Source organism: Oreochromis niloticus, unplaced genomic scaffold, assembly GCF_001858045.2.
Source record: "Oreochromis niloticus isolate F11D_XX unplaced genomic scaffold, O_niloticus_UMD_NMBU tig00007887_pilon, whole genome shotgun sequence".
Lineage (NCBI taxonomy): Eukaryota > Metazoa > Chordata > Actinopteri > Cichliformes > Cichlidae > Oreochromis > Oreochromis niloticus.
Window position 1 is genome coordinate 65,838 of NW_020328826.1, and position 15,935 is coordinate 81,772.

The 15,935-nt window shown below is 40.6% G+C and overlaps 1 long non-coding RNA gene across 1 annotated transcript; it reads right to left on the reverse strand.

The window, feature by feature from the left end:
- Positions 1–1,026: 1,026 nt before the first annotated feature.
- LOC109200425 (uncharacterized) lies at positions 1,027–3,199 on the reverse strand. The gene is made up of 3 exons (XR_002060584.2): positions 3,085–3,199; positions 2,087–2,115; positions 1,027–1,653 (listed from the first exon to the last, which is right to left on the reverse strand). It is a non-coding gene; the product is annotated as an uncharacterized LOC109200425 (long non-coding RNA).
- Positions 3,200–15,935: the final 12,736 nt, after the last annotated feature.

Genomic DNA, 15,935 nt, shown 5'->3' on the forward strand with positions numbered 1-15,935 from the left:
GTCAAAGAAACCATATTTGCCTGATGTGTATCTGAACACTGCGATACACAATCCACTCATAATCAGTAAGGCATACTGCACATCTGACAATAGGCAGCTCAGTCCTGCTTCTAAGCTGAGAAAGGTATCTACTGCTTCCTCTGGAGGTTCTTCAAATGTCCCATACCGGGAAGGCTGTGTCATGTCGACATGATACATAGACCTGCGACTATCAACTTTGTCTGGCAGCTCATCGGTTGCCAAATGAATATTTTTAGGAAATCTTTTCTTGGCCTCTTTGTACATCACATCACCTTTATCCAAGACCAGATTAAGGTCAGCTGTAGTCATGTTTTCATTCTCATGAAGGAATGCAAGAAATGTGAGTGAGTTACATGTGCACTGCTTGTTTCTGGAGTCTCCATATTTAGGATGTGCCTGGCTGTGAGATGCACAGACATGTGTAACAGAGGGCTGGTTTTCAAGGTTCACCGTTTCTGCATGAGATGGTCCTGCCACATCACTGTGATGGCCTCTTTTCACAACATTAGCATAACCCACCTGTGGGGCACTTGACACCTTATGTTGGTCTCTATGGTTTACCTGATGTTCATTAAATTCATGCTGCAGTCCACTCTTTACAGCATCAGCATAAGATACCTGTTGTACATGTGCAGGAACATGTTGACCTGCCTGTTTGACACTGTCAGAATTGGTCTTCGCAGACACACTGTCTTCTGCAGAGCTCTGAGGAAAATCAAACTCTGCCTGTTCACATATTGGTACACTGTGAAACTCATGGAACTTCTTCCAGCGTTGTTTTGCAGCTTTTGACTTTTTCTGCTTCCTTGGCATTTTCACACACCTGCAAGTGTTTCTTAGTCTTCAGAAAATATGTTCACAAGATAAGAGTGGCACACACCAGGAGATGTTGTCTTTGTTTTTATATTTTAGTTTTTATTTCTCAGAAACAGTTGTCTTTGTTTGACAGTTTGTTCTTCAGTCGAGAGAGTATTATGCACTCTCTTTATTGGCTTGGCACAACTTAGCAGCAAGCCCAGAATGAAAAACAGGTAGAGAGAAAATCTAGAAGAGAGAACAGGCAGAGCAGGAGAGACACGGCTGGGAAATCACAATCAAACCGTGAATTAGAGTTTTCTTTGTTTGTTCAGTTTGTTCTCAGGTAGAGGCAATATGCACTCTTTATTGCTTTAATGGCTTGGCATTTTTCAGCAGCAAGCCAAGAGTGAAAAACAGGTAGAGAGAAAATTTAGAAGAGAGAACAGACAGAGCAGGAAAGACACGGCTGGGAAATCTCAATTAACCGTGAATTAGAGTTTTCTTTGTTTGTTCAGTTTGTTCATAGGTTGAGGCAAAATATGCACTCTTTATTGCTTTATTGGCTTGTGCATTTTTCAGCAGCAAGCCAAAGAGTGAAAAACAGGTAGAGAGAAAATTTAGCGGAGAGAACAGACAGAGCAGGAGAGACACGGCTTTGAAATCAAACCGCAATAAGATTCTTGGTTTGGCAAAATTTCTCACAAACCACAGGGTGAAATACAGATGGAAAGAAGGCAGAGACAACAGGTGGAGTAGGACAGAGGATAGAGGGGTTGGGGGGTTGGGATGTGAGAGAGAAGACTGGAGATCTGGTCCTTGTTCTTCTTCTGCACACTGTGAACAAAAAACAAGAAAAAAATAATAATTTTATTAAAATAATATCACATGGTAATTATATGAACTAATTGTGACTACTGAAAAGGACAAAACAAATATTCAAGCTAAACTGTTGTCGGCTGCCATGTGCAAAAAGTTGCATAATTGGGCACTTTTTAAAAGAATAAATATTTAATTAAATTCAGCAATAATATTTTTAAATACAAATATGATTGAGTGAATCATTAACTAATCACATGTAGTGTGACTACAAAAATGTACGAAAAAAAAATATTTTAGCCCAATTGTTAAGCTGCACTTGTGTGTATTTGTCATAAAATTGTGTTTAAAAGGTCTAGCAAAAACTTTGAACCCATCACTTTACAGTTCATATTATTCAGATTATTTTTTTTATTTTGGTCTACTTCTCTTACAGTATGTGCACACCTACCAGGCAAAGCACAGATGTCAGTCAAGTTCCTGAAAGTGTAAGAGGAGAAATAATATGTTAGTTGTCTGTACAGTGTTATCAGACTAACAGAAATACAAAGCCCACATGACATGACACACTGAACTTATAATTAGCAGGTTATAGAATAATACAGCACACTAAAAGACACAGCAGCCATTTTATAATTCAAACTAATTACCTGAAGTATTGCCACTTATGTAAGGCTACTGTTAGACTGTTACTAGCCTTAGCATTGCTGCTAGTGCTAGCATTCCGGCTAGCATTAGCACTTCAGTTAGTGTTAGCACTGCAGCTAGCGTTAGCAATGTTGCTAGTGCGTTAGCAATGTTGCTAACGCTAGCATTCTTACTGTTAAAACTGAGCCACAATGGCACAATTAGCAGGTTGTAGAATAATACAGCACACTAAAAGACACAGCAGCCATTTTATAATTCAAACTAATTACCTTAAGTATTGCCACTTATGTAAGGCTATTGTTAGACTGTTACTAGCCTTAGCATTGCTACTAGCGCTAGCATTCCGGCTAGCATTAGCACTTCAGCTAGTGTTAGCACTGTAGCTAGCGTTAGCAATGTTGCTAACACATTAGCAATGTTGCTAACGCTAGCATTCTTACTGTTACAACTGAGCCACAGTGGCAATAATAAAGCTCATTTGTTACTTTTGTCTCACTGACCGCCAAGAAATATCACAGGGATATCACAGGAATATTCTTTTTGACAGTTAACAACTGCTAAGGCTAGCACTATAGTTAGCGTTAGCATTAGCATTGACGCTAGCGTTAGCACTGCTGCTAACAGCAAAACGTCATAAACCTATATAAATGATAGCGAAGGTTATTCTTTTCTTTTGTTTTCCCTTCTTTATTCTTTGAACTCTTTTGAACTCTGTTGGACTTGATATGTGTTTAAATGTCAAACATGTTTTTTTACTATCATAAAAATAAAACAGTGCAGTACTGAGTGTACTATACTTACCACAGCAGAGAGCAAAGCGGAATGACGACAGTTGGTCCAGTGATGGGTTGAAAACAGATGAGGCGTTCAGGTGGTGCTTGGAAATTTGACCATCAGTTTAAACAGCATTAATGAGCATATACATGTCTGTGTGTTGGTCAGTGTGTGTGAGACATAGAGAGATAGAGGGGAAAAAATGCACTAGACTCATCAGTGTACAAATTGGTACTTTTTCCCTAAGTATAAGCGAATGAGTGACAAACAGAGAAAGAGGGCAATTGGCATTAAATGAGCAAATAAAAAGTATTTCATCTTGAACTGTTTTGTGGGTTTTATTTTAAGAATACTTTAAGTGTGTTAGTGGGGGGATAAACTATACAGACTAAAAACAGAGACATTAAATCAGATTAGATTAGTTCAAAGTTAGTTAAAATGTGGGAAAATCAAGAACAGACAGGTAAATGCGGTGAGCTTTAATTATCCAGTCAGAAAAGATGATTTTAAAGTCATCAACTGACTCCAACTGCCCAGATCTGAAAAACCTGTGTGCAGAAGACAAGTCCACCAATAAACAATAAGCTTGAATTTAACAGGCCAATTACAATGCTCTACTTAGTTGGCATATACTAACTACTGACAAACTATTAATCTGTGGCAAAACCCTATCAAATCTGTCTTATTGTACCTATTGAAAAAGTTAATCTTACTACAACTGCTTAGATGCAGCAGACATTTTTAGGTTTAACCTTGGCAGAGTGAGAGAGAGCTCGTTAAGCAGGCAGGTGTGAGCCTGGTTGCTATAGGGACTGCACCCAATGGCTCCATACACAGGCACACAGACATGCACCTCACTTTTGCTGCTTAAAATGAACAGAAAAGTCAGCCCGAAACAATTCGCTCCCAAATGAAAAGTACAAGTCGTATTGACAAAATCTTTTCACCGTGAGCGACAGCAATGTCTAGTCTACCGAATTCTCAGTTTTCATGCCTGTGGAGTTTATTATATGGACGTGGTGACAGTGGAAAGACACCATGCTCTTCTGATTATCAAACGAACCTTCTGAGCCATTTTAACATTAGAGTCTATGGAAGAGTTGGCGGGAGGAGGCTGTGCATTGGTGACATTTATGAAAGAACCATAACACCTAGTACAATAGTAAACACATTGGATGAAAGAGGACAGCGATGGCTACGTTTTGAGGGTAAAATCATACCTGTAGAGCAAACGCTGTGGACACAGCAGCAGTTTTAAAAAAGATTTTAAGAGTAATTTTTTTGCTCCTCTCACTCTAGCAGTTGAGCTGTCTCACTCTAGCCCCAATATTCCGTCCCATACACACCCATTATAAACTCTGAAACGGCTGAAAAAACATCATGAAACTTAAACTGGAACTGAAGAAAAAGTATAATAGATATTGAAAAGATAAATACAAGTTGAATAGTTGAATGACTTGTCTTCGTTTTAAAGTTTGAATGGTGGCTCTACGTCAATGTATGTGAAAGTAGATACAGTTTAAAGAGGAGTAAGTTGAAGGAAAATTTGAAGGGTCTCTCCATTGAAATACATTATAAATTTTTGTTAAATAAAGTTGAATAATTTTAAAAATATAAATGTTAAAAATGAGAAAAATACAAGCAGTGATGTCCAAAAGAAGAGGAATCTAACGGTGTTTGAATGGTTTTTCTAAGTTGAACGGTTTTGAAGGAGTAGGACTTCAAAAAATGTACGGAAGATGATATAAAAATAATAATAAAGATTTGAAGAACAATACTGTGAATGCTTTTCAAGCATTCACACTAAAAATCTTCTTGATGTTGTTGTTAATTATTTTCACCCACAACACTCCAAATTATGTTTTCTTTTGTGTCCAGCAGGGGAAGAAGATGACCTGTAGTGTCACTGCTTTCCCCAGTTGGAGACAATTTCCCACTCACACTTACACACTTTTTATTTTCTTTGTTTTCATTATTTTCTTTATCTTTTTCTCTCTTTTTTTTTTACCCCATTGTTTTACACCCACACATTAATCCTGTTCACTCACTCCTCCTGTTCACTCACTCCTCCACTTGGTCACCTTTAAATGTCACTATTAATTTTATCAATTTATTTATCATTACCTTAACACTAATCCACTGTTTAGTTTTCTTTATTTATTTTAGTTCACTTTCTCCTATTTGATCACTTTGATTTCTTAACTATTATTATTTCACAGGAAATCAACTTTTTCTCCCTCTTTTGTCATCAAGGAATTCACACACACTCACAGGCTGGTCACTCACCCCCACCTTTTTTTCTCTCTCTCTCTCGCACTCACACACACACATTTTACTCCTCCTTTGTTCCACCTGTGAACCCGCCCCTCGAGGCTGGCTCACACACACCTCATGCTTCTCGCAGTCCCATTCAAACTTTCTGTGAGACACCTTCTCTGCTGATACAGGACAACGCCCTGATCAGCACAAAGAGCGGGTGCCGTCCGATCTTGTACGCCTCAACCTAACTAGGACAATTAGGCTCACGATCTTCAGATCACGCCACATTTGCCTCACGAATTATTCAAACTGCGCCACGGACTGGATACCGCAGTTTCTCTTCCCCATAAAAAATAAAACCAAATTAAACCCCCCAGTTGACTTCACAGTTTGCAACAATTCGCGACACGGCCTCCTGCTGCGATTTCTGCACACCACAAACACACACTTTTAGACCCAAATTCTTTTTGTTACTTTAATTGACACCCGTACTTCAGACGAGACACAGACTCTAACTGCGCTTTCAAACACACTAGTGATGATCATTTTCAAACCATAAATTCAATTTCAAATTAGACTAATTCAAATTCAGTTTTCAAAAGCATTTATTCAAGTTACAATTCAGATTCAATCTGAGCGATTCAAATTCAAATTTAACTTATTCAAATTCAGTTTCTGATGGCACAGATTTCTGCCCATAGAAACTCAGAATGAGCAGAGCTGCTGTAACAGGTGTTACGAAATCAGTTTTTACCCCGGTTCTTTATTCGTCGAGGGATCCAGAAACGGCACCGGAACTCAGTAGTTATTTTTACAAAATCTTTATTCATCTTTATTCATCTTCATTTAAGCATGCACTTCTAGAAGGGAAGACGAGGCCGGTGTCCCTCTGAAACAATCTTCACCCCTTTGTTAGTTCCACCCAGCTTTATAGGAGCGACCCCATCATAAATCCCCCATGGTGTGCTGGAAACTCTGTATGTCTGTGTGTGTATGCACGAGCACGTGAGTGCCTGTGTGTGTGCGTACCCGCGTGTCTATGTGAGTGCTCGTGAGTGACTGTGTGTGCATATAGGTGTGGGAGTATATCAGTTAAGCACTGTGGGTATGTCTCTTCCTAGGGGCCATAAATACCATCTCCCCTCCAGACCACAGTTATCCAGTTACAAATCTACTTCTAAGCTCACGACACAATCAGGCCTTTATTATATCCAGGGCAGTGTCAGTGTCTCTACCATAATTCTACATTCTATCTTAACACATTTCTAAACTCTAAAACAAACTAAACATTCCTACATGTCTAAACTCTAAAATAAGCTAAACATTCCTACACAGGCAGCCGCACACGGGGGGCGCCGGAAGTATTCAAGAAGAAACTATTCAGACAGTGAATGGACTGATTCTTATATAGTGCTTTTCTAGTCTCCCGGATTACTCAAAGTGCTCTATACAACATGCTACATTCACCCAATCACACACTTTCTCTAAACTGAGTGCTTCCTAACTACATTCATACACATTCACACTCTTGACATGCAGACTGGAGGAGCCAGGGATCTAACCACTAACCTGGTTATGTGGTGACCTGCTCTACCTCCCGAGCTACAGCCACCCACTGGCAAAGACAAGTAAACCGTCACTAGGTTTTGGATAGAGTGTACACTCAGAAACCTGTCAAATCTGCAGTTGAAATGTTGGCTACCATAGCAGTATAGTATTGCAACTAGAGATGGCACGATACCACTTTTTTATGTCCGATACCGATACCGATATCATAAATTTGTATATCTGCCGATACCAATATGAATCCGATATAGTGTGTTTTTTAATCAATAAAACTGTTTTTTAATATCTTGCTGCATTTTGTATAAGTTCATACTCAAGTTTAAATAAACAACAACACTAAAGCTATTCTGTTATACCTGTATGTAAAAAATACACTGCACCCAAAATATTTCATAGTTCAGCAACACTGATCAATCTAATAAACTTAAACCTGCTCCATCCTCCCTATTCTGGTATTTTAAAGAGTACTTAGCAGAAATATTAAGCAACCTAACTAATAGGGTTGCAAACTCCCAGCAAAAGAAAATAGGGAACCACCCCCCACCCTCCACCTGATGATGCTTAATCGACGTAATCAACTTTAATTTGATGCAGGGTGAAAGAAAATGCACAGAAATAAATTATTTTTCAAGAATAATTAAATAGATTCAACATCTTTCTTCAACAGAATTACAGAATTCACAGATGGTACTTTCCCAAAGGAAAAAGTAGTATAGCTTACTAGGGTATATTAGACTTAATCGTTACTATATACAGTAATGGACTTCTATACATTTTACATCAGATTAAAACTTTGGGTGTAAGATTCAGATAATTATTTATTAAAAGCTAGACATTTTAAATGAGAATAAGAAAGAAAAGTATGTCTTTGTGCCCCCTTTTCCCTGTTCACGCCCTATCGGCCCCCCTGGCTAAACTTTGCTAGATCCGCCCCTGCACAGTTACCAGCCGTCAGCTGCGTAGAAAAGGATCCTGGTGTAGAAAGTAATATTAAATAAATTCTAACAACAGCTTATCAAGGTTAAACATGCTGCTGTTGTTCAGCCGCTGGTTTCCTCTTTCTGGTGAGAAGTGGGCCAAAAACAAAGAAGAGAGACGGACTCGCGACAGAAAAGCTGATCATTAAGCAGTTTCACGATTGAAGTAGCAGAGGGAGAGAGAGGCAGTCGCTCCATATATCGGTTGTCAAGCTTAACATGGGAACGCTTTACAGACATTCAGAGATGAACTTACACACTTGCTTTACTTCTCTCTGGGATAACTTACTCGGAGATGAAATGCTGGTTTGGTAGCGAAGCTACAAATACACACAGCCGCTCTATCACGTGATGCATACTGCTCCAATGTGCTACGGTTATGAGCTGAGTTACGCCATGTCGCAAGTTTTGTGAGGTGCTTTTTTGATATTTAATGGATCAGATTATATTTTTTATTTCTCGCCGATATCCGATCCAGTAATTTAGGTCAGTATCGGACCGATACCGATACGTAATATCGGATCGGTCCATCTCTAATTGCAACATGAAATTTGGGTCTTCTAACTAAAATAGGAAAATAGGAATATAAATACTGCCATCATTGCCAGACCTGAACGGAGTTAGCGGTGTTAGCCATGACTCCGTTAGCATCATCCGGTCTGTCAACCATCCGGTTGACATACACCCTGCCATGACACGGTCAGTCAGAAGTGCCAGCTTGATGCCAGATCCAGGGAAGACCTGTTTTCTATAGGCCTGGGCCACATAACCCAAACCACAATTGGGCCAGATATGGCATGCCATCGCATAAACAGTGCCATCTGGTTGACATACACTCTGCCATGACACCAGTCAGTCCGAAGTGCCAGCTTGATGCCAGATCTGCCCAAGACCTGTTTTCTATGGGCCTGGGCCACATGAACCAAACCACAACCGAGCCAGATGTGACATGCCATCACATCCATCCATCCATCCATCCATCCATCCATCATCTATCTATCTATCTATCTATCTATCTATCGATCTATCGATCTATGCATGCCTGGCCTGCCCTATATCTGGATGACATACGTCTTATCATGCCAGAAGTCAACCAGCAGTGCCGACTTGATACCAGATCCAGGCCAGACCTCCTTGCTATGTGGGATTCTGAGTCCGCTTAATCCATGGCAGCAGGATGATTCTGTCACGGTCTGTGTGGCAGACCTTGGGAAGTGGGGAATGAGGACCCAGATTCAGGACCCTCAATGATGAGCGGTGTGTTTATTTAGAGTGATATAAACAGTTCACACAAAATCAGTTATCGTAGAAGACGTTACGCTGTGTTTTCAGTTTAGGGGTTATATCCTTGTTCACGGCGTTTGTCAGGAGGATCTAAGTTATTGAATTATTCCCTGCATAGTTATTGAGTTTAGTGCTTGTCGCATGCTCACTTTGTGGTTTCTCGGACTCTGCAATAAAGTTTTGCTTTGCTCATACTCTCTGCATCTCAGAGTGGTTTCCGCATGTAAGTCCATTTACCTGTGTCTAGCTCTCAGGCTGTAACACTGATGCCTTGATTTTTCTCAGGGTCTCCTCCATTGCATTTCCCTGTGTAGACCTGCAATTTCCATGTATAAGATGAAAAAGCATCACAGGCAGCCCAAATCTTTATACCATACTTGGCAGGCTTGGATGGTATATACTGCTGAAATGGGCAGCGGCCCTAAAATAGCATCAACAGGCCATCAACGGTGACATTAGGGCCAGGGTTGTAAAACAGGGGGAGACCATCTACCCACGTCCTGAAGGCAGCAACCCTTGTCTCTTTTCCATCTAGCTGGTCTATCATCATCAAAATGGATGGTTCTGGAAATTATTTTGAAAGTCTTCAGAGACATCGTTGACCAGAAAGGGTCAACGATGACCCGATGACCCTAACCCTAACCCTTCATCCCACAGGGATTCCGTGGCCTCCCCTTTGGACCTGAAAAACGCCAGCAAGGGCAATAACCGTAAAGTAAGCATCCAAATGGGTTTCGTTGAAAACCACATCTTTCCAAAAGCTCAGGCTGGTCCTGAGGCTTGCTTGCGTTTTGAAGCTTGTTGATGGGCTGGTCCCATGGCTGGCTGCTCACAGGCTGATCCTGAGGCTCTTTTACATGTCAGAGCTGGCTGATGTTCATCATCCTCTTCAAACTCAGTGTCACACTCTCAGTTTTCAGAAATGTGATCCTCGCATTCTGAAACCTTTTCCTCTGCCTCAACATCAAAACCTTCTGTCTCTTCCAATATCAACTGTTAGGCAGTCCGAACAGAGAATCTCTTTGCCATCTTGATCAGTTGTGGTATGGAACCACAATGACAGAGATATTTGTAGTTTCACGCCCTCAAGATTCGTTCCTGTAAGACAGAGGGTAAAATGTGTGGGAATGTAGGTGCAGACAGTTGCTCTAATTTTGCAACAATGTTGTAACCTTGTGCGGGAACAGCACTGGTGGGTCACATCTGGGTCAATTCACATGCTTTACTTTCTCCTTCAGTCTCTCTCTCTCTCTCTCTCTCTCTCTCTCTCACCCACTGATTTTCACACTTTCACTAGCCACGAGTCCAGTGGACCCGAAGACCCTGTATGTGATACAAATGTGAAAGGGGGTGACAAGGCGGGAGGTCAGTGTAAATGTTTTCTGATTTATGTTTCTCACCAAAAATGAGCCACGGCCAATGAATCTCAATTTGAAAAAATAATTGTTTGTATAATTTTTTTTACGCTAAAAATTGAAAAGGTTTGTGTGGACCCAAAGGCCTTATAAGGGGTAAGTCAGACAGCTTTGAAAACAAAACACAGAGGAAGTAAAACTAGAAGAGAGACAGTTCTTCTGACACGTCACGATGTGTGAAACTGTTAGTTATGTACAAATGAAAACAACATTCAACAAGATCTGAAGTTTAGTTATATGAATTTAAAATACTGAAATTAAACTGAGACATTTAAAATTACATAAAAATACAAATAACAAAGTTTATCAGCAGTTTAAATACATCATGATTAACAAACATTTCATTAAAATACCTTCAGAAAGTTTCTCTTTTTAATATTTTTTATCATATCACAGAGATATTAAGGTTTAACTCAGCATCTGCAATCTGTTTATAATAACATGGCCTTGTTGTCATGTGTGGCTGTGTGGCAGGATGTAGGACCCAAACCCAAGACTCAAACATAGGAAGTTAACTGAAAACGGCAGCTTTATTCCTGGAAATAATTCTACACTTTTACAGAAAACCAAACCGAAATCAAGGAACTAGAAATGAGAAACTCAAACCAAAAAAAAGGAACTACGAAACCAAGGAACTACATTGGGAAACAGAGAGCCAGCACTTTACTAGAAGTATGGAGGTAACACACAGCACAGAGGGTGTACACTGAAAAAAAGAACATGTTGGATTTACTTAATTCAGTAGTGGCCAGTATTTGCACAAAAAAGGTTTTGCTTTGGCAGTTATTCATATTCAATAAACCTGTGCATTTTGTGTTGATAAAATATGATTGAAACATGTTAAGATGAAGTAAGTTGAGCTCTTGGAAAATGTTTACCCTTCACAAATTTCTTTATTCCAACATAGCAGACAGCTCTGGCCTGGATCTGGTGTCAAGCCGGCACTGCTGGCTGACTTCTGGTATGGTAAGTAGTATGTCATCCAGATACGGACCAAAACCTAGTGAGGGTTTACTTATGTTTACATCCGCGTGGCTGTAGCTAAGGAGTGGGAGCAGGTCACCTACAGATCGGAAGGTTAGTGGTTAGATCCCTGGCTCCTCCAGCGTGCATGTCAAGAATGTGTATGAATGTATTTAGGAAGCACTCAGTTTAGAAAAAGTATGTGATTGGGTGAATGTGGCATGTTGTATAGAGCACTTTGAGTAATCCGGGAGAGCAGAAAAGTGCTATATAAGAATCAGTGCATTCACTGTCTGAACAGAGTTTCGTCATGTTACTTTTGCACTATTATGTTCTGGCACATGTTGTTATTTCATGTCTTGATTAAGGTACACATTAGGCTGACATCTGGGGCCAGAGCTGAAACTGTTCTGGGCCAGCACAGGGCCAGCACTGTGTCTGCAACTGGCCCGTGGCTGCACACAACTTACACATGGCCCACATACTGCAAAGAATGATGGCCCTTTAGTGGCCTAGATCAGGTTTGCCAGAGGTAATCCACACATGGGCAAGGAGAGGACCACCAATGTGTCTGCAACTGGCCTTGTGCTGGCCCATGTGTGGGCCACCTCTGGCAAACCAGATCTGGGCCACCAAAGAGCCGTCATTCTTTTCGGTATGTGGGCCATGTGTAAGCACATTGTGTGGGCCAGATCCGGGCCATACTGATTTTGCTATGTGGGATCAATAACTTTTAACCCAATACTACTTGGTCACTTAAATACTACATGTTATTTTCATATTACATAATGTTCAACAAAATCTGGAGTCTGGTTAACATAAACGTTTAATTGATTTGCTACAACTTCCACTCCGTCCATCCTCTTATCTTTTTCAGGGTTGTGGGGGTTGATGGGACCTATCCCAGATGTGATAGGAAAAGAGCCAGGTACACCCTGGACAGGGCTATCACATTTGCACTCACATTCACACATAGTTTAGAATCACCAGTTAGCCTAATCCTAATAACTGCATGACTTTAAATATAGAAGGAAACCTACTATAGTACCCAGAGAGAACCACGGAGATTTGAACCCAAGACCTTAACAATGCTAACCACGCTGCCACCTCGCTGACAAAAGAACCTTACCAAAAGCAGGAAAGCTATGATTACATTTATGACCACATCAGATTGTGGTCATAAATGTAATCAGTCTACTACTGCACTTGTAAATCAAATGCGTATTTGTGTACTGAGGTTTGTAACCTTGTAAAGCAAAATATGTGAAAAATTTACGTTTGTGCATCTACAGATGAGAATTTGTGTAAAATATATTTACATGAGTTACAAAATTTTTTTTTTGTTAAGATCTGCTTACAGATACAAAGCAAAAAACTATGTGTAAAACTCTGCGCTCCGGTTCCCTGGCTGTTTGTGACTCTCAACTTGCACGTACAAATTTTGACCTGATTTTTCTTCCTTTCAGCTGATTGGCCAATGTTATGTCAATCACAAATTTAACAATCCAATCAGAGACCAGATGGGTTTGGCTGTTGGAGGGGTGCTTTACAGAGCTTCAGGTCCTGGAAGAATTAATGGCCTTTTAAATGCCAGCCCAGCGCTTTCCTTCATCACCATGAAGGAAAACAGTCTGTGCATGTCCGAGTTCAGTGATTTTTTTGTGTCTCAGGTTTACGTGCTTATACAGAGACCTACAGAGCCTTTTCTTTTTTTTTTTTTCTTTTTTTTTTTAACCTGTCCCGTTTGGTTCTTTTGCCATCAGAATTATTGTCTAAAGGCGAAGAAAGATGCCCAACGGATTTACTTTACCAAATGGACCATCCCAGCCTTGCCGTAATGGTCCATTTGATTCAACTTTTTATTGTTTATTTTATTTTCACTTGCTGAATACGGGACAGACTTGACTGGAGGAGAGAACGTGGAGAAAGAAAGAGGGAAAAAAAAAAACCTGAGAAGAGGGACGGGGAAAAAGGGCAAAAAACAAAAACCAACAGAATAAGCAGACAAAAAATACATATATCGATCACCTGGATCACCTGTTGAGAAAGAAAAAAGAAAGCAAGCAGAAGAAAACGAGAGTAATAAACAAGATCACAATGATATATGGGAATATGACAGTAAATACTAAATATTAAACATTATTGTGCAGCACGTGAGATCGACAGCGCACAGTGTGCTTTGAGGTAGGAGCCAAAAAGGGTGTAGTTTGTGTGTGTGATCACCCGTGTGTACACCTGTGAGCATGAACGCGCTTGTTTTTAAAAGGTTCCTTCATGTAACGATCTGCTAGAGGGTGTGGGGGGCCACTGTGGTGGATTTTTGTGTGATATGTATAACTATGTAACTATATACACTATATATCTATGCGCACTGAACATATATTTTAACTTTCATGTAGAGTCTTAAGCACAAGACATTTTTGCTTCACCGAGGTTTATTAAGTTGGTACTGTAACAGGGCAGTTAATGTAGGGTGAGAGTTCTCTTGAATAATTTACTTAATAATTAATTAATTTAACGTCTTTAATGCAGCACAACCAAAACAGTAACATTGTAATAGAGATCCTGAACACATCACGATAAAATATCATACAAAATACACACACACACACACACTCTGAACCCACACTGAAGTGTTTTTAAGCATGTAACCTGTGTATTATATGTTATAAGATTGTGCCACTTGCTGTATAAGATTTAATAATTAGGATTAATGTCTGACCTTTGACCATGTTGTGACCTATTGTCAGAGGGTAAAGCAAAGGGTTAACCTATTGGTGTCACTTTGGACCGGGCCCTCAGCCAGCGCCAGGTGTGAACTCTGGCCGCTATCTGACCCCAGCAGCTGTGCTGGGCGTGTGGGAAAGTTACCCAGCAGCAGGGGGCGGCGACACTGGTCCCTATATTAGGGGACCAGAGGACGCCCCCAGGGCTCTTTTCCTCCTGCTGCTGCTACCTGTCCGTCTCCGTGTTGCTCTGCTGTCTGTGCTTAAGGCTGTACACCCCGGGGTTTTGCTTTGCTTGCTTTCTGCTTTGTAATTTTCTTGCTAAATGTCTGTATGTATTTTTCCTGCTGTTCATATGATTCAGTGTATTAAACTCTGTTCCAAGAATTCTACTCTTTTACAGAGCATCTTTTTTAGTGTCTTGGTTTTAATTGGATTTGGATCTCCACATCGTTGGTGGAAGAAGGTTATCAGAATGGCTTCAAAATTTGCGACCACAATTGGCGACGTACGAAGGGACAAGGAATTAAGGTGATTGCTGGGAGCCTTGGGGAATGCCAAAGCCTTGCACATCAGAGAACACCAAGCGGCCGCTACAATAAGGTAAGCAGAGTTTTTTTTTCTGCTCAATGTTGGTGTTGTCTGAGTGCAGAAGGGGGGTTCCACCTTGGCTCCTAGTAGATTTCACCTAACCTTGAAAAGGACTTTAATCAAATGGTCGCTGTTATTCTAAGTGATAAAGTGTTACACTGTAAAAATAATGTTGCGGATGCTGCAGGAGTGGAGTTTAATACTGCATCATATGTGTGTGTGTTATTCCTGTAACTTGTGTGACCCGCGGGGGGGAGTGTGAGTGAGCGCTGTGTGTGTGCGTATTTGGGGTTTGTGTGTGTGAGAGGCTGCTCTGCCCTGTGCTGGAGTGTGACTCCAGGGCTGTGTTGGGGAAGTTTGGGTTTATTTTTCCGCTATTCTTTAGTGCATCTGAAGAATAGGCGTAAGTTGCGCAGAAGTAAAAAGTTGAAGTGATGAAAAGTGATGAAAAGTGATAAAAGTGAAATATATGTCGGCACCCCCAAGGTGGTTACCGCTGGAAACCTAGTTATCCATTTAGGTAGATAAGGTGACACAGGCTAACTAGGTTAACCATTTAATTGGTTAACCTGGTTAACCCAAGTGAATTGCTAGGTAGTCAGGACTGCTCGGGCTTTGGGGGAATTTTGGAGATAAGAACTCAGCACGTAACGCGGGGGCTTGGGGCTCGCAGTGGGATTCTGAGGGCTTTCGAGTCCACCGGTCTGGACACGCTGGGTAACTGCGCGCGTCGCTGTATGAAAGGCGACACCTTCGGCCAAAGTGTAAATATGTAAATAGCTGTTACTAACCCTTAAGTATAATCACTGCTGTAAATATTGCAAAGTAGTAGTCTAGAGTATAACCATGTATTGCTGTAAATATTGCTTAAAATAACTCTTGCTGTAAATAAGAGGAATACGCGTAAGGGGTGGGTTTTGATAAATAAATACGGAAAAGGGAAGTTAGTAGGTAGATAAGTAAAAAGTTGTAGAGGGACTGATTTGAGAGACTAAAAAAACTGAGCTCTCTGTGCTGCAGAGCGCTGTGTCTGCAGGCAGTTTGTGAATCATCCCTAAGGTATGTGGAGGAGTGAGGGGAGCATCAGAGCAGTGAAA